Source organism: Eulemur rufifrons, chromosome 5, assembly GCF_041146395.1.
Source record: "Eulemur rufifrons isolate Redbay chromosome 5, OSU_ERuf_1, whole genome shotgun sequence".
Taxonomy (NCBI): Eukaryota; Metazoa; Chordata; class Mammalia; order Primates; family Lemuridae; genus Eulemur; species Eulemur rufifrons.
In genome coordinates this window covers 3190904-3210508 of record NC_090987.1, presented here as the reverse complement: position 1 = coordinate 3210508, position 19605 = coordinate 3190904, and the positions used below count along the sequence as shown (strand labels likewise).

The 19605-nt window shown below is 41.9% G+C and overlaps 1 protein-coding gene and 1 pseudogene across 1 annotated transcript in view; one reads left to right on the top strand and one right to left on the bottom strand.

Moving 5' to 3' along the window:
• Positions 1 to 2941: 2941 nt before the first annotated feature.
• LOC138383522 (microtubule-associated proteins 1A/1B light chain 3B pseudogene) lies at positions 2942 to 3709 on the bottom strand (annotated as a pseudogene).
• Positions 3710 to 8019: 4310 nt separating this feature from the next.
• ZNF407 (zinc finger protein 407) overlaps positions 8020 to 19605 on the top strand; it is a 411466-nt gene continuing 399880 nt past the window's right edge. Inside the window, exon 1 of the mRNA XM_069468342.1 lies at positions 8020 to 8056. The gene's annotated coding sequence lies outside the window, so the exon portion shown is untranslated. The remainder of the gene's footprint in view (positions 8057 to 19605) is intronic.

Below are 19605 nucleotides of genomic sequence, written 5' to 3'. Positions count from 1 at the left end.
TCAGGCTGGTCTCAAACTCCTGAGCTCAAACGATCCTCCCACCTTGGCCTCCCAGAGTGCTGGGATTACAGGCATGAGCTACCATGCCTGGCCTTAATGTTGTTTTTCAAATCAAGTCTGAATATTAATTGAATATGTAATGACTAATGAATTAAATCATAATTTGATTATATGAGACAAAATAAAATACTTGTCTCTGTGATAATGCACCTATGGTTGGATGTAGCATAACTATCTGTAATACCACTGCCTTTTATAATGAGAAGTAAAACTTAAGCCAAAGCCTAATGCTAGCACATATTCCTGTGCTCTTCCATATACCAACTCTGTAACGTCTACATTCTATGTTGTAGAGACATTAAGTAAGAACGATAATCTTCCTTTTTACTGTGTTGAAAAAGAATGTTCTTTAGGAAGTAAGCTCTTGGGAAGCAAAGGTTGGGTTGAGATGTTCTATACTTTGCTCAGCTGTCCAAAGGCTCAATCAACTCATGAAATACAAAGACCAGAATACAGAAGATTTTCTGAAGGAACAAAACAATGCATCCTTTTTTTTCCCAGCATGATGTAGGAGAGAAGCCATGGTAGGTGTAATGACTGTAATTTCTTAACAGTTATGATAAGTAAATAAATGCTTCTGAGCTATTCTAGTTTGGGTAGAATTGAAATGGAAAAAAAGGGTCATTATGTGGACAAATTTTATTTAAAAACATTATTCTAGTGTAATTCCTTATTCAGACTGAAAAAAGGTGTCAGAGAAATTATGCCTTTCACTATAATAGAAAATCCTAAGTTTCAAATCATCTCCCCTCCCACATTGAAATCCACCAAAACAGCATTCAAAAAGAACTTAGATTTAAAATTCTAGTGTGGGTGGTGAAGTGTTCATAGCACATTATCACTGTTACTGTAAGTAGACATTTGAATGGAATGACAAGAAATGTTAATTTAAAAGAAATTAGAAGTTTAAAATGACACTGTTAAAGTAAATTAGTCATCAAAAATGACTACCCACCAAAAATGACCAATGCCTCTTTTCAAATTTTAAATAACTATGATCAAATAAAGGAAGCCATCTAAATTTTATGTAAAACCCCACTTGCAGAAACAGAAGGCAGAGTTTGGGGATACTTCAGCAGGTAAAAGGGGAAGGGGCTCTGAAAGGGAAAGAGCCACAGAAGCGAGGCATCGAATTCTGCTTTCTGTGCCTCGATCACTGGATGATCTCAGAGCTGTGCGTGCGTGAGGCACATTCAATTCTTCCAGCTAAGGCTAAAGGAACCGAATGATATTTAAGTTGCTTCCTTCTTTTTTTTTTTTTTTTTTAGACAGAATCTCGCTCTGTTCCCCGGGCTAGAGTGCCGTGGCGTCAGCCTAGCTCACAGCAACCTCAAACTTCTGGGCTCAAACGATCCTTCTGCCTCAGCCTCTCGAGTAACTGGGACTACAGGCATGCGCCACCATGGCTGGCTAATTTTTTCTATATAGTTTTAGTTGTCCAGCTAATTTCTTTCTATTTTTAGCAGAGACAGGGTCTCACTCCTGCTCAGGTTGATCTCGAACTCCTGAGCTCAAACGATCCTCCAGCCTCGGCCTCCCAGAGTGCTAGGATTACAGGCGTGAGCCACCATGCCCAGCCTATATGATATTATTTCTGGTATTTTGACTTTCTAACTATATTCTCATCAATAGGAGAGGAATATTCTACAAATAGTTTAAGAAGAATTAGAAATTGACTTATTTGTGCTTCTGGGGTACATATAACACAGTTCCCAGTTCCCTTTGCTCTGAAGTTGAGGTCTCTTGCTAGGAAACGTCCACTTACAGGGAGACAAAATCCCCTGCCAGAGAGGACAGAGGTCCCAGTGCATCCTTGGTTGGTACTATTATGCCTTAAATCTCCACAGAAAATGCAAGATGTCACGTTGTCCCTGCATTTCCTTTTCTCTCATTGATTGAATGTGTTAAAATTAGGTAATTTATAAAGATGGAATCAATCATACTCTGTTGAGATAACTTAAGCTAGTGGGTTCCTAACCAATACCCATTCCTCCCCTTCTTTCCTCATTCTTACTTTGTTCCTCTAGCCACTCCTTTCCCAGTCAGCTGAGTGCTCTAGGCAAAGTTGACACCTTCTCAAAGTTCTGGTGGGCCTCAGGAATCGACAGGAAATCCTCTTCCTGTTTCCAGTGCTCGGATTAGGATGCACATGTGAGCCAATTCTGGCCAGGACACATGAGGGCATGCCTGCTGGGGGATCTTGGGGAGTTCTTTCTCTCTTAAGAGGAAAATCATAAAAAAAAAAAAAAAAAAAAGGAGTTCTCTTATTGGGACATTTTTCTCTGCAGATGTGATCCCTGGAATCACTTTAACCGTCTTCCTACCAGTCTGAATTTGAATCTGACATTGAGAGGAGCAGAGAGATGAGAAAATCTAGGTCCTTGATACCAACATTGAGCTCCTGAATCAATCAGTTCTGAAGGCTCCTTTGCCCCTGGACTACATGTTTTGTGAGCCAATATACTTTTTATTGATTTTAGCAGTGGAGGTTCATTTCTATTATCTGTAGCTGAAAGCCTCCTGGTAGATGTGCTTTGTGTTATCTTTTCAATTATTCTGTATTTCACCATCATTTTCAAAGCAGTGATAACTTTTTGGGACAGTTTTTAATTGTGCCTTTATTCACCTTAGTTCATTAAAAATGTACTTGTTTTAAAGATCCCCAAAATAAAGTGTCCACCCACTAACGTGGGCTATAGTTCACCCTCCCCCTAGTATGGTATTTTTTTTTTTTTTAACAGTATTTCTTATAGGAATCTTACTGATCACACAGTAGTTACAAGAATGTCAGATGATTTGTGATTAGATGAATTTATCTATCTCAGTTGGTAACATCCCTTTTTTTCCCCCTTGGTAAGAGCTTAAAACATTCTAGAATAGATGCATTTTTTTCTAGTCTTACAATGACAATTTCATTCCAAACATCTGGGAGGCATATACCATGTACAGGAATCCATCTTCATCCTTCTCACTTGCATACACCTTCGGGGGCAGCGTGGAAATGCTCACAGCGTTATGTCCCTTCGCCAGTAGGAGGAAAGCTTGATTAGCATTGAACTGAAAGCGACTTCTAATTATCTTGATGAGTTCACTCAGGTCGATATGCTCAGGTACAAGAAACTTGGTTTATCCAGGACAGGAAGCTGCTTCTCACCCTTGTATTGTTCCATTATCACTGGGATGTTGCTCTTCGGATACGTATGACATCTGGACATCTGCTACTCTTTGCTTGAAAGTGCGGGGCTGCTTGGAGGTCTTCTCAATGGCGTGGCACAGGGGCCTGGGTGGTGGCTCTGACTCTGGAGACAGTGATTTCCCTTCACATTTCTAATTTGTATAATTTTCTACAGGTTTTAACATTGTTCTCACACTAGTGATCCTGTTAACATTCACAAAATCTTTGAAGTGGATATCATCATCATCATCATGATCATTCCCATTTTACTAATGAGAAACTGACGCTCAGAAAGTTTAGGTATCACAGTAGTAAACAATGAAACTGAAACAAAAAATCATCTCTAGTTGATTCCCAGTCTGGTATTCTTTTTCTATAGGGACGGTCACTAATGCTCTTCACCAAACGTTTTCATTTCTCCCCTGATGCATGCCAGGATCACACTTCCCATCCTTCGAAGTCATTTGTGGCCATGACAGTTGCCTTGGTGCGATGAAATGCGAACAGATGAGATGTGTTTTCCTTCTGGGCCAAAGCATTAAGAACCAGCACATCTTCTGTTATCTTCTTTTTCCCTGCAACCTGGATAGCCAGGGTTCCATGAGCCTGGGTCTGGCAGAGAAGACACACAGTGCAGCGTCCAGCAACATTGTGATGGACTTGTGGGAATGAAGAATACGAATTTGTTGTTATAAACCAACAAATTTGGGGTGTTTGTTTACACAGCATAACTTAGCCTTTCCTGACTGATACATTCACAGAGTTAAAGTGGCCATACCACTTTCTGTGTTTTTAAGTTACAATAACTTAACTCAGTTCTCTGTTAGATACTTCTATTCTAAATTTTCCTCTTAGAAACCTTTGTAAATTTTATCCAGAAATAGAAAATTAGTTAGCTAATTAGACAAACTACAATTTATATAGTCCTCATTAAAGCAGGTTTTGTACTGAGGCTAATGAAACTCTAAGCCCCGAGAGTCCTCTTTAATATGAGACAGACAGACTTACATCAACGTTTCTCAACAGTTTGAATCCTAGACATTCTCTGTGTTCTAAAGTGTTGCCTTAAGTGGAGAAGATGATGAGAGGGTGAAGTTCTAGTGCCTTATCTGGAAAGCATCTCCCTCTTCTCAGAGAGCGCCTTTGCTGGGATTACATCCAGGCCACAGGTCTGGAACAGGAGTGGCATGCATGTAAGTGTAAATTTGGGACGTCAGACAGAAGGAAATAGTCTCTCAGCTTACTGAATATAGACAGAAACAGAACACGTCTTTGAGCCTCATTTTTCTCATCTGTAAAATGGAAATAAAGCCCTATTTAGAGTGGTCATAAGAATTGAGATAATGTATATAAGGTTTCCAGCATAATGCCTGGCATTTATTTAACAGTTGATATATTTTAATTTCTTTTATATGTTTTTTTAATTTTCAGCCTGCTATTGTAAAAGTGTTTACCATTCATTATCCATGGACAAAAATCATACCTAAAAAAAGATGTAAATCTATTGATTGCTTTATTTTCTCAAATGTGATAGAGTATACATTTTTTTTACTTACGAAGTTTGAAAATCTTTGCTCTGAGTTTTCACTTTATAACTTTCTTAGACTGCAACTGTGGTAGATTTGGTAATAACACTTCTATATCATTTAGACTGCTTCATGATGCAAGTAAAAGAAAACCTGACTTAAATTTACTTAAACTATAATATGATTTATTTTTCTGGCTAATGTAAGTGGAAGTCCCAGGTGGGGCTGGCTTTGAGTGAGGCTTGATCCCAGGGCTCGAGGTGTCACTAGAGCTCGCTGCCTTCACCAAGAGTCCGTGTTTTCCTTGGCAAGCATTCAATCAGAGAGAAAGAGAGGAAGAAAAAACTTGCTCTGAATTTTACTCTCAGAATCAGAAAGTTGTCTTTAATGAGACCAACGGAACCTCTCAATGGAAATGAGGTCAAATTGACTTCCTTAAGATCACATTGAAACCATAAGGCAGGAATAGTGATAAAAGTCTGATTTCTATAAAAGTATAGATATAGCTAAAACTTAACCAGCCATTGATCCCTAACTTCTCTACTGCTGTAACTGCTCACCACTTAAGTTTCACGTCTCCTTGACAGGTGCAAGATTTATGATTTCTCCAACTGCTTCTATGGGTAGCATCACTATTCTAAAAAGTAAGACTGGTCTTTGAGATACCTTCCAGACTCTGCTTTTGGGACTGACACAAACGGGACTAGTGGCCATGCATAGGAACTGATCCAACAAGTCTTGTGACCCCCTGCCCAGGAACTGTCTCAACCCTAGGAGTTCATCCTCAGCCAATCAGCAGACCCAGTTCCCTAGCCCTTTGTTTGCCAAACCACCTTTAAAAATCTTTGCCCCCAAATTCTTGTGGAGATGGATTTGAGAAATTACTCCCATCTCCTTGCCTACTGCCTTGTGATATTAAACTCTTTCTCTGCTGCAACTCTTGCTGTTTTAGTATATCGGCCTTTATCTGGGAGGTAGGCAAGGGACTTGGTTGGGTGGTAATAACAACATGATGCAAAGGGCCCATCTTAGAAACCCAAGATACTTAGAAAACTCAAAATGGGGCCAGGTGCAGTGGCTCATACCTGTAATCCTAGCACTCTGGGAGTACTCTTTGAGGCAGGAGGAGCTTGAGCCCAGGAGTTTGAGGTTGCGGTGAGCACACCATTGCACTCTACCTGGGGCCACAGAGCGAAATTCTGTCTCAAAAAATAAAACAAAACAAAACAAAACCAAAAAAAAAAACCACACACACAAAACAAACAAAAACTCCCTAGAACTCAAAATGGAACTGAAAAATAACCCTGGATTTTACTTCACTGCTCAAAGAGAGAAGATAATACATTAAATAAATCCCCAAGGTAAGAAAGGTAGCAAGATGAATCACCCAAAGACCAGCAGAATGCCTAATCTGTATGGAGAATTGTGGTTAGCTATTGTTATCATCAAGAAATTTATCACTTTGTCATACAAGATCAACTGTTGAAATAGCTATTAAAAGATTGCATGAAGTACTAAATTTTCAAATAAATTTTAAGTAAATTTCAAGTGAACTCTTTGAAGACAGAATCTAGTTTTACTTATCTTTTACATAATAGACATCCAATTAATTTTGGTTAATAACATTGACAGGCTGGTCACCTGTCCTGAGGAAGTTGTTTTCCACATCTTTCTCTAGAACTTTTAATTAACTATTACTAAACTGAGTCAGCATGATAGAGTGGAAAAGGTTGACTGTGGAGTTTGAAGTTGAGTTCCACTTTTACTAGCTGTGCGATTTTTAAGTTATTTGACTCTTCTAAATTGCAGTTCCCTATTGTGGCTGATATGAGAATTCATGTGGATTACAATGAGAATTCAGCAAGGTAATGTCTATGAAAAGTTCTCTATAAACTGTATTTTAAAAGGTAAGGGATTATCACCTGAATGTATTCTGATTTAAATCAAATTGCGCTAGAACTGGCCTTGAGAGACGATTTGGTCTAGAAATCCTATCTTCAGCAGCACATTTGCGAAAATTCCATTTACTTACAATTATCTTTCTTTAAAAAAATTTTTTTACAATTAAAAAAATTATCTTTCTAAATACAAATTTGATAACATCCCATACGGACTCTGTTTCCCTAAGCCTTCAAAGTTAAAACTCTTTAACAAGGCGTATCTTCAGTTTGTTCTCAAATAGGGTATCACTGTCCATTTCCATATATGACTTTGTCATACACTTTGTCATACACTTATCAAGCTGTGATGTATTTATTCGTCTACCCAGGTCTTCCCTACTAGATGCTGAGTTTCAGAAGAAAGGCCTCTAAACCTGAGGTTCATGAACGCACTTGTATAAGGGAGCGGAACGGGTTGTAACTGCTACATCCTGTTTTCTTCCTAACAATCCTTGTACTGTGCCGTTAACGTTCATAAAAAAATGGTCCACACAGAACGTTTTAAACACCCAAGGCGTTTCAGCTTTTATTGCCAAACTGGCCAACAAGCCACACTCAGGCTCTTAACCTCCTCGTTAGTATGAGCATTTGGCTCGTGGCTTCCTAAGGCCTCCAAATCGAGGACCCCATTTTGGAGTCATTCAAGAGGTTTTTCTCATAACCTGGAGTAGCACAGACGCCTTGCACAGCTGAAATATCTCATTTCTTTAAACCAGAGCCCCAGAAGCTACAAGAGCCACTCGGGGCCGAAGACACCGGTCCGCGGACGCCGGGTGCAGGGCCGCCCGCCCGGGCCCCGGGCCTTCTCCGTGTTTCCGGCGCCGCCCTCGGGATCCTTTATGGAAGGTGGCCCAGCGGGTGCAGGGCAAGAGGGATGGGCGCAGGAAAGAGGCGGGATCGTCCCGAAAGGAACCCGCTCCCGGACCCTCTAGAAATCCCAGGCGGCCCCTCTGAGCAGACACCACCCGCCCTCGAGCCAGACGCGGCCACACATTTAGATTGACTCCTCCGGCTTTGCGTTTTCCTTATTTTGTGGAGGGGCGGGACTTCCTGTTTTATCTCGCAATGACTTCCGGCAAGAGCTGGAGGGTTTAAAATAAGACGGCACATGAGGCCGCCAGCCACTAGGGTCAAAAAAGAAGGAACTCGACATGGTTTTACGAAACCAATTCCAAGATCCTATTTTTTTGGTTTTGGTGTCTGGCGCTCCATCCACGACAGTCAGTCGCCCTGGGAACAGCCGGAAGTCGCTCAACGGAGAAACAGGAAGTCCCACCTCTTCCTCCCAAAGGGAAGACGGTGAGCCGGAGGAGTCAGTCAGAGGGGCGAGCAGGAGCGATTCCGTCGGCAAACAGGTAAGTTATTCTCTGGCCGGGGCGGGGGGTTTGGAGGCGGGGACCGTCCGGCGTCAGCGCTGGGCCTGGGGGCGGTGGCTTGAGGGCCTGGAGCCGGGAGGCTCGGCGCCCGGAGCCCCGTCAAGGCCTTTCGCTCCTTCTCCTCCCCCCTCCCCCCGCCTCCGCCCCTCCCTGCTCGCCGTTCCCTCCCGACGCCCGCCCAGACTCACGCCCCGACACACACCCGCGCTCGCTTGCACGCGCTGCCTCGCCGCCCTCCTCCTCCCCCGGCGCCCTGCCCTGTCACCGCTCCCTCAGCAGGCCGGTCCCGCCGCCGCCTCGCGCCCCGCCGTCCGGCTGGCTGGAGCGCTGGTGGACCCTCGGGGCTGCGGACCCAGCGGGGCCTCAGGTGTCGCCTGCCGGGTCCGCCTGTCAGCGCAAAACAGACCCCGGCTCCCTCCGTACGCACCCCGGCACCGAAAGCGGGGCCGTTCTTGCTTGCCCGGGTTTTTCCCAAATGTAAAACAAACGCTTCCCAACTGCAGAGCTGCCGAGGTTTTAGTTTACAGCTTTCAGCGGTGGCTTTCCGAGGCCGCCCGCCCACTCTCATGTCACCCTCCCCCAGGTGCCCCGACTGCGCCGCTGCCACTCGCGCCTCCTTCCGTTAAGCGACGCTGGTGCGGGCGGGAGGGCGGCCACACAAATTTGGTGGCCGACGGCACCGCGACTGCCAGTGAACCGTTTTAGCGGCTCATGATTTGAGCCCGCTCTGCGCGCGACCCTGGGCTGCCTGACACCGCAGTTGGCGGCAGTGGGTTTTCGTCGTAGTAGAGGCTCTCCTCTTCCCAGCCAGCTAGTGTGCTTGCCCCTCTCTGGAGTTCAGGCTGGTGGAGCTGGGTGGCAGTAGCTGCAGACCCCTGTCGGTTGCCTTGGATTTTGAGTAGCCCATTTATTTCAACAGGGACTTCTGGAATAGGACATCTTGTCAGGGTTGGCATCCGTGGACACGTGTAGAATTTATTTTATAGGTAATTATAGTTTTAACAGTGATTTAACTTTACAGTCTCTGCCTGGTGGGACTAGTTACAGTATGTTTTGTGATGAGGTGTTAGTCCAGTAGGGACACTATAGGGAGGGTCACTAACATACATTGATTAGAACATTATTAGAAGAGCTCATATGTCATTTGACATACTTGGTATACTTCATTTGGTACAGCAACCTTATATAGTAGGAATTATTATCTCCTTTTTACAAACGAAGAGTAAATAACTTGATCAAAATTAAGGTAGGGATTCAGATCTCAAGTGTTTGTTATTCAGTCTTTTTCAATCTGCTATATTGGAAATTACTGACTACCACTGGCACTAGGCAGAGCTCTCCAGTAGCTGCCTTCTTGTGTGACAGGTAAGGCAGCCGTGATAATTGCTGATGACGCAGTTGCTACTGGTGCTTTTTTTTTTTTTTTTTTTTAACTGCTTGTTTTGGAATAAGTTCAGCTTTACAGAGAAGTTGCAAGATAGGACAGAGAGTTCCACTGGTACGTTTTTGTGTGTGTGTTGTGTTTTTTGTTTTGTTTTCCTGGATCTTTGCATCAAGGAAATCCACTGGTACCTTTTAAGCAAAGCAAAGTGGCTCCACTTCAAAGACGTTGATTCTTGCTTTGTGCCCAAACACCATCCTAGGTGCTGGAGATAGTAACATACTTTTCCAGAGGATTTTGAGATCTTGCTGAGGAGACATGTAAATAAATATAATACCTTTTTCTAAGTGCTGAAATAGAGATGGGAGCACAGAGGAAGTTATGGCTGACTGTCTGGCAGGAAGTGGTGACAGCTTACAGGATATAGTATTTGAATTAGGTCCCAAGGACTAGTGAGTATTCACTTGGTTGAGGGGACATTTTCTCCAGCATTCGTTCTAATTAGTTTTATTTTGTTAGAGTAGAACTATCTAGCCTTAATAAAATGGACTCTCCTAATTTGATTCTTCTCTTTCATCTCCTTTAAGGAGCTAGTTTGAATCCCAGGTGGTGAGAAGAATCCTAGTTTATAAATCCATGTATTAGGATAAGTTAAGTTGTATTGTTCTAATTGGTAACTGTGCCACCCTTGACCATAGTTGACATTGGTTTTAGGACAGTGTGTCCCTCCACTGACAGTTTTCTTTTCCTTGCTTTCCAGCTCTGAGTTTTAGTGGAATGAAGTAATTCATTCAGGAAACATTTATTGCACACTTGTTTTGTGCAAGCCATTGCACAAGAGTGAAATGAAAGGATTTCATTTCATGTGGATGGCTTTCCGAATTGATGGGAAGGCTGGAGAACTGGGTTCAAAAAACAGACAGGAAGCTAAAGAGGCGGGGTGATTGAGGCCACAGCCAAGGACATATCACATAGTCTGGTTAGAATTTTGCTGCTGGAGAAACTGCCACCTTTGTTGTTGGACTGCTGATTCTCTTCTGCCACTGAAAAATCTCTTACTGATCCTGCATCTTTGTGACATTTTTCTAGCATTTAAAATTCTACTTGAGAATATGGAATTGGCCAGGTCACTGTAGTTGCCAGGGAGCAGGAAGATGGAGTAGCTGTTTGCTGACTTACGTCTCACAAAGACCCACACACCAAAGGATTCCTATGAAATAAGAAGGTGGCTCAGGGTGTGGGTAGCCCTAAAAGCAAAAATGTTCAGCTTAACCACCTAATCCAGACTTGGAGGCGTTAGGGAGGAATACCAAGAGGGAATGATGCCCAGAGAATGAATGGGAGCTCACTGGGCGAAGAGATAAAGAGAGGATGGGGAATAGAGTTTCAGGTAGAGGAACTCCAAGAGTCAGGAGGTAATATGGACTGTTTCAGGAATTAAAAGGTGTTTAGGATAGCTGGATCGTGGAATATGACAGGAGGTATGAAAGATGAGGCTGGCAGGGCCCATTTGAAGAAATGTAGGCAGCAGAGTGGCATGCACAGACTTTTTTGTTTTTTAACTGATTTGGTTGCAACTATGGAAACCCATTGGCATTGTGTAAGACTTGGGGAGGGGGATCTTTTGGAGGCTGTTGCATTTATCCTAGGTGAGGCATCACAGTAGTCTGAGCTAGGATAGTGGCCCGGGAGGTAGGAGAAGGGAGTGGATTGTACATGTTCAGTTGGTAGAGTGGATTTGGGGATGGAGAGAGTGAGAGAGGTAAGTGAGATGGAGGAGTCAAGGTGGACATTGGGGTATCTGCTCTGGCTGATCGGGTAGCTCCTGGTGTCCGCCTGTGGGATGGGCAGCAGTAGAAGGCGAGCAGTGCTTGGGTGAGGTGATTTCAGTGTGGGCTCACGGCAGTGGAGATGCTGACTAGGCGGTCGTGTGGATGAATCTGCAATTGCAGTGGACCATCGGCGTCTCTGCAGCCTCAGTCTTTCACTGCTGGTTGTGTGTGTGTATGTCAGCCTCCTTCACTAGATTATGGCAGCACTGGCTTTCACGTGTGTGCATCACAGGTCTCTGGCATGGTGTCTTGCACACAAAGAGGGGCATTATTAATAGTACATTTTGTGGAATTTTATTCAAAGATATTGGCTTTAGGAGTGAGATTGAGTATGAGCAGTTTGGAGCAGAAGGAAAGTACGAGTATATGTATATAAAAATTATGTCTATAATATATGCGTGCATATATATATACACACACACACATACATACTTATGTCTTAACTTTCTTGCATCACTGGTGAGGGATCTAAATCTTCTGAATTTTTTTCCTGGTGGAACAACTTATTCTTATCAGTATTCTCTTGCTGTGATTAGAACATCTTATGGTAATTACATAGGCAGATCATGATGGTAATAACTCTCTTCTCACTTGATTATCTAGCAATTCCAACTACCTGGAATAAAACTCAGAAATAGCCCTGCAAGAGGCTGACAGAAGTTGATGGCAGTGTAGGAGTGTAAAGGAATTAACTGCCTTTCTTAATAAAATAAAATCCAGAACTTCCAAAATTTAGCTCTGGAAGGAGAACCTTTTGGGGAGAACATGGAGATAAATGAAATGGCCCCCAATGCTGTCTTAAGTTTCATTTTTCCTTTTGAGCTTTATTGCTTTTATTCACACAGTTTCCAGATGTTTTTCCTTTAACAGTTTGGTTTTCCTTTGAGCATAGTCTAGAAAACTGGAAGTTCCTAAAATATTAAGTACTATGTACTTAGAGACAGTAAAAGGTAAAGAAACACAGAATTCAATGGAAATAACAACAAGAATAATGATAATGTTTTCTGAGTTGTTAGTTTGTATAAACATTGTGCCAGGCGGCACTGTACATAATCTCATTTAATTTCCCCAAGATCCTTTGAGGTATGTACTACATTTTATTTATTTATGGGAAACTCAAATTTAGGTTAAATAGCTTGTGTAGGGTTACACAGCTGTCAAATAGTAGAGCCAGGATTTGAACCAAGGCAGTCTGACTTCAAAACCCTATATATTTATTTAGTCACTAAGCTATACTGCCTTCCACAGTATTTTAGCATTCATTCACTCAACAATGAAACTTTTTTTTTAGTTTCTCCCATGTCTAGTGTAATCTGTGATCCATATTAATGATCCATTTAAGGATAAGATAAACATGAAAAAGATAAACAAGTTTCCCTCACAGAACTTGCAGTCTTGTTGGGAAACACACATTATTGCAATGCATTGTGGAGCCCAGGGCAAGGTTGGCTCAGTCTGAGAGGGGCCGGGGACGAGGGGAGTCCTGCACTGAAGCTGAGGATGTCCAGGTGTGTTGAAGTGGGGCATTCAGGGAGTCAGGGAGAGCGCTGGGCTCTGAGGCAGCCCATCAGAGCACTAGGAAGTGTTGCCTTTGAAAGCAGGGGCCTGACGTGAGGGAAGGCATTTAGACATTATTACAAGGGCAGTCGAGAGCCGGTGATAGGCTCATGCATTTGTTCATGTGTTAGCACTTATTCAAAAGAAGTGTTGAGTACTGTGCCATTCACTGCAACATGGGTGCTGTGAAAGCTGATGATAAAGAGGTTTGATCTAATTTGCCTAGGCCAATGTCTGTAAGAGTCTTTCCTACGTTTTCTTCTAGAATTCTAATAGTTTCCGACCTAAGGTTTAAGTCTGTTATCCACCGTGATTTGATTTTTGTGAGAGGTGAAAGCTGTGTGTCCTGTTTTAGTCTTCTACATGTGGCTATCCAGTTTTCCCAGCACCATTTATTAAATGAGGAATCTTTTCCCCAGGGTATGTTTTTGTCTGCTTTGTCAAAGATTAGATGGCTATATGAGGATGGTTTTATATTTGGGTTTTCTGTTCTGTTCTACTGGTCTATGTCCCTGTACTTGTGCCAATACCAAGCAGTTTTAATAATCACAGCCTTGTAGTATTGTTTGAAGTCTGATAAATTAATATCTCCCATTTTGTTTTTGTTGCTTAAAATTGTTTTTGGTAAACGGGGTCTTCTCTGGTTCCATACAAAGCATAAAATTATTTTTTCTATATCTGTGAAAAATGATGTTGGTAATTTAATAGGGATTGCATTGAATCTGTAGATAACTTTGGGCAGTATAGACATTTTAACAATGTTGATTCTACCGATCCATGAGCATGGTATGGTTTTCCACCTATTTACGTGTTCTGCGATTTCCTTCCTCAGTGTTTCATAGTTCTCCCTATAGAGGTCCTTTACCTCCTTAGTTAAATATATTCCTAGGTAGAATTTATGAAGAAGACCCCTAAGGCAATCACAGCAACAACAAAAATTAAATAAATGGGACTTGATCAAATTAAAAAGCTTCTGCACAGCCAAAGAAACAGTCACCAGAGTAAACAGACAACCTACAGAATGGGAAAAAATTTTCACATTCTACATATCAGATAAAGGACTGATAACAAGAATCTATTTAGAACTCAGGAAAATCAGTAAGAAAAAATCGAACAACCCTATCAAAAAGTGGGCAAAGGACATGAATAGAAATTTTTCAAAAGAAGATATAAAAATGGCTAACAAACATGAAAAAATGTTCAACATCTCTAATCATCCGGGAAATGCAAATCAAAACCACAATGAGATATCACTTAACTCCAGTGAGAATGGCCTTTATCAAAAAGTCCCAAAACAATACATGTTGGCGTGGATGCGGAGAGACAGGAACACTCATACACTGCTGGTGGGACTGTAAACTAGTGCAACCCCTGTGGAAAACAATATGGAGATACCTTAAACAGGTTCAAGTAGACCTACCATTCGATCCAGTTATCCCATTATTGGGCATCTACCCAGAAGAACAAAAGTCATTCTATAAAAAAGACACCTGCACCCGAATGTTTATAAGCAGCACAGTTCACAATTGCAAAGATGTGGAAACAACCCAAATGCCCATCAATTCATGAATGAATTAGCAAAATGTGGTATATGTATACCATGGAATATTACTCAGCTATAAGAAATAACGGCGATATGGCATCTCTTTGGTTCTCCTGGAGAGAGTTGGAACCCATTCTATTAAGTGAAGTATCCAAGAATGGAAATACAAGCACCACATGTACTCACCAGCAAACTGGTTTCCCTGATCATCACCTAAGTGCACATTAGGGAATAACACCAATTGGGTATCGAACAGAGGTGGGGGCTGGGGGGAGGGAATGGGTGCATACCTACGTGATGAGTGCGATGTGCACTGTCTAGGGAATGGACACGCTTGAAGCTCAGACTGGGGGGATGGGGGGGCATGGGCAATATATATAACCTGAACTTTTGTACCCCCATAATGAGTTGAAATTAAAAAAAAAAAAGAGATTTGATCTAATTTGGATGAAGGTTTAGGGAGACTTTTCAGGGGGAGGGAAGTCCTCCTACTTCCGTTATTTATTTAGTTATCTTCAGTTGAAAAACCAATGCATGTACACAATAAAAAAATGTAAATAGTGCAGTAATACCTCAGACTCCCAGGTCTACTCTCCAGAGACAATCACTATGGACAGTTTCTTGCGTCTCCTAGAAATGCCCATTCTTCTGACGTGAACAAAGCAGACAATAGCGTTATCTTCTTTCCATGAAGCAATTCTGACAGTAAAGCCAGAGTAAGTAAGGCAGGCCAGGCAGTCAGTACCTGAAAGGGGCCTTTCATAAATTCCGTACCTGAGAAGGACATAGCATAGGTGGAGGTCTCCGTACCCCTGTGTAGTCGGCGAGACACCATCAATGCCTATGAGACAGTGAATCCATTTCTTTCTTTATTCTTAAGCATTTGCTTTTTCTTTTTTAAAACATTCAAGCACTGGAGATAAAGTGAACATGCTCTCAGATCCCAATTGCTTGCCCAGAGGTAACCACTGTTAAGTACTTTCAGACTTAAGATGTCTTGGTGAGCTTCCCATGCTATCACATCTAGATTTTTGTAAGTGCTGTGTAATATTTCATATTATGCATATGTTAGCTTATTTAGCCATTTGCCTATTAATAGATGTGAAGGGTTTCTGGCTTGAGTGGTAGGCTGTAAAGCTATTTACTGCCATAAAGAACAAAGGAAAAGGAGTCAGTTTGTAGGGGAAGTTGATGAATGTGTGGAGCATCCACATGGGCTTGCAGGTCTGGTGTCTGCAGAGCTGTTGGCTAGAGAGAAACATTTGGGAGTCATCAATATATGGGTACAAATGAAAACCACAGAGGTAGACTTGGTCACCAAGGAAGAGGGGATGAAGAAAGAAGAGAGGCTGCCTCTTCACAAAGTGCAGGCTTCTGGTTCCAGCATAGCTACTCTGCCCTGGGATTCTGGGAGGGAACCATGAAGTTCTCCAGATGGGTCCTTGCCTAGGTTTTCTCTTTGTTACCTCTTGCTTGTTTCCCTGTAGTGGGTGCCATTCTCTCTATTCCCAGAAGCTTCCTCATGTGCACTTTGACCTCTTTGCTGGTCTGCTATGCCCATCAGGGTCTTAGGTTTAGCTCACACTCACAAGACTACCATAGACCACACTTGTACAGCCTGCTGAGAAGGGTATAGGATGTGGGCCACAGCTTGCCAACCTGGCAGTGACAGATATTCTGTCGGGGGAGACCTTGTAGCAGTCTGCACAGCTGTGCAGAGGCTGTCTTCTTCCCAGGCGACCCCTCTAGTGCAGGGACACAAGACCCACATTGGTAGGTATAGGATCAGCCTTTATGTTTGAAGCCTTGTGCCCCTTAGGGAGCCAGTGATTTGAACAGTTTGTAGGCATAGCTTCTAGGGTCCTTGGCAGAGACACACCATTTATTAGAGTTGTACTCCAGGGGTGCCTGAAGCATGGTGTCCTCATCAGATATTTATGATTCATGCATAGCTCATCAAAGTCCAGATGCAGTTTACCAATCAGGCCATTCTTATAGTAAGCAATTTTGCATAATGGCATAGTTGACATTCTTACCCTTATTAGAGGAACAAAGCCAGATGGTTTAACTAGCAGTCCAATTTTCATGTATTGGGGAAAGGATTTTGTTGGCCTTTTCACCCCGCATTGGCCACATCAAGAAGGAAGTGGAGTGCATTTTTGGATATTTTGGATCTGCCTGCTCAGCGCCATTTCTAGGGTAAGAGACACTCCAGCAGTGACCTCAGTTCTGACCACCTCCTTCACCCCGAATTACGTGGAGTGAGGTCTCCAGTCTTAACCATTTCCTGATCTTATGAGGACTGGCTTTGGATGTGACAACCCTGAGTTTGAATTTGATGTCTATAGCTACTAGCTATGTGACTTCTGATAATTCTCTTAGGCTCTCAGAGCCTCAGAAGCTTCATCTGTGAACTGTACATGTCTTATAGAGTTTGTGTAGAATGTGGTAGGTGCTTAATAAAGAGGCTGGCACAAAGCCAACCCTCACTACATTATAACTTTTATCCTACAGCAGTCCTAACACTTTGCCCATCCCATGATTAAACACATAGAGTAATAAGGAATTTGTTTCCTCATATGTAATAAAGGTTTTCTGCCCAACAAGCAATTGATTACCGGGAGTCATCAAGAAAACATTAAATTATATCCTATATTTGTGTTAAGTAGAGAATTATATAACTTTTAAAAAGATTTCTATGAAAACAAACCACAATTTTTTTAACTTTAAAAAATTAAGCTTTATTGTTATACCCAATAAGATGTCACACATATTGGCATACTGAAGCGGTAGGTCATCAACCATCCAAACCAGCAAAAGCCCAACCCTCATCTGTATATGGGACCAAGTTAGAAGTGTCATAATGAGCAAGATGATCATAGTCCCAGACTGTAGGTGGGGAGTGTAGTACATGGGTTCTAAATTGGACATTTTATGGACTTTCTAAGCTCTATGGACCCCCTGAAGTTATATGCAGAATAATGTGTGCCTGTGAACTTTTGGTGATGAGAGATGCCATAGTTTCATGCGGAAAGCATCCCAGTCCTTCCGATTGCCAGGGATCACTGGTATGGGGGCCCAGGCCTGGGGTGGGTGTGAGGAGCAAGTTTCCAGTAAATGATGGAGAGATAAATACAGTGGAGTTCAAGGAAACAGGTGAGGAATTCCTGGGAGATCATTTTTGTATTTCCTAGGTAGATTATGATCTTAAAGTTTGGAAATGTGGTGGGAAAAAAATGCAGTAATTAACTTGACCTGAAATGAGTTTCAGGTTGTGTCTTGGCTTGATGTCATGTGCATGTAATGCTGAATTCGACCTGGAAAGGTGCTTTTTACAACTATTATGAAGAAAGCTTGGAAAGAACCAGCTTCTTATGAAGTAATGGAAATATCTTGATCTATAAAATTTTAGGTTCTTAGTTTTTCACACTTGTTAAACACTTCTTGTGATCTAATCGTACTTCATTTGATGACACGGAGCACAATCTTTCTGAACTATGACCTGGGTGTGTGAGGTCACCACACTGAGGAGACATTTGAGTGATGGGCTTCTTGGAATTTTATGGAATTGTTCCAAAATAGACTTGATATAGAATTAAATAGAAACTGTACTATTACAGTTTAGATGGCTAGCTAAAGCCATATACATGCTATTTTATATAAAATAGTAAGAAATTATTTTATATATGTTAAATATGATTCAGAGACTAGCTGATGAAAGGAAGAAATAGTATTTCACTTTGATGAAATAGAGAGACATCTGGTGAAATACTGGTTGTGTTCTTTTCACAGTCAGACCCCAGAGGAATGAGTGCCCTCATAGAGTGACCAACTTTTAGCTGGTGTAAGGATTGTGGCAATGATCTGTTCCAGCCCTTGCCCAGTGAGGGAGCTGAACCCCACACAGGGCAAGTGATCCGTCATTCTCAGAGCTCAGTGGCAGAGTGATTAGAAGTCAGGCGTTTTGATTTATGGGCCAGTCATTTGCTCTTCCATCAGTGGTTCTCGCACTTAGTGTGCGTCACAGTCACCTGGAGCGTTTTTGAAAACATATTGCTGGGCATCATCTAGAGACTGATTCAGCAGGTCAGCATTAAATTACCAACATCATTTTTCACAGATATAGAAAAAATAATTATATATTTTGTATGGAATCAGAGAAGACCCCGTATAGCAAAAGCAATTTTAAGCAATAAAAACAAAATGGGAGGTATTAACTTGCCAGACTTCAAACTATACTACAAGGCTGTGGTTCTTAAAACTGCCTGGTAGTGGCACAAGTGCAGAGACACAGACCAGTGGAACAGAACAGAAAATCCAAATATAAAACCATCCTTATATAGACACCTAATCTTTGACAAAGCAGACAAAAACATATTCTGGGGACAAGAATCCCTGTTCAATAAATGGTGCTGGGAAAATTGGATAGCCACATGTAGAAGACTGAAACAGGACCCACAGCTTTCACCTCTCACAAAAATCAAATCACGGTGGATAACAGACTTAAACCTTAGGTGTGAAACGATTAGAATTCTAGAAGAAAATAGGAAAGACTCTTACAGACATTGGTCTAGGCAAAGAATTTATGAAGAAGACCCCTAAGCAACCACAGCAACAACAAAAATAAATGAATGGGACCTGATTAAATTAAAAAGCTTCTGCACAGCCAAAGAAACAGTCACGAGAATAAACAGACCACCTACAGAATGGGAAAAAATTTTTGCATACTACACATCAGATAAAGGACTGATAACAAGAATCTATTTAGAACTCAGGAAAATCAGCAAGAAAAAATCAAACAACCCTATCAAGAAGTGGGCAAAGGACATGAATAGAAATTTTTCAAAAGAAGATATAAGAATGGGTAACAAACATATGAAAAAATGCTCAACATCCCTAATCATCAGAGAAATGCAAATCAAAACCACAATGAGATATCACTTAACTCCAGTGAGAATGGCCATTATCAAAAAGTCTCCAAACAACACATGTTGGCGTGGATGCGGAGAGACAGGAACACTCATACACTGCTGGTGGGACTGCAAACTAGTACAACCCTTGTGGAAAGCATTATGGAGGTACCTTAAACAGATTCAAATAGACCTACCATTCGATCCAGCAATCCCATTATTGGGCCTCTACCCAAAAGAACCAAGGTCATTCTATGACAAAGACACCTGTACCTGAATGTTTATAGCAGCACAATTCACAATCG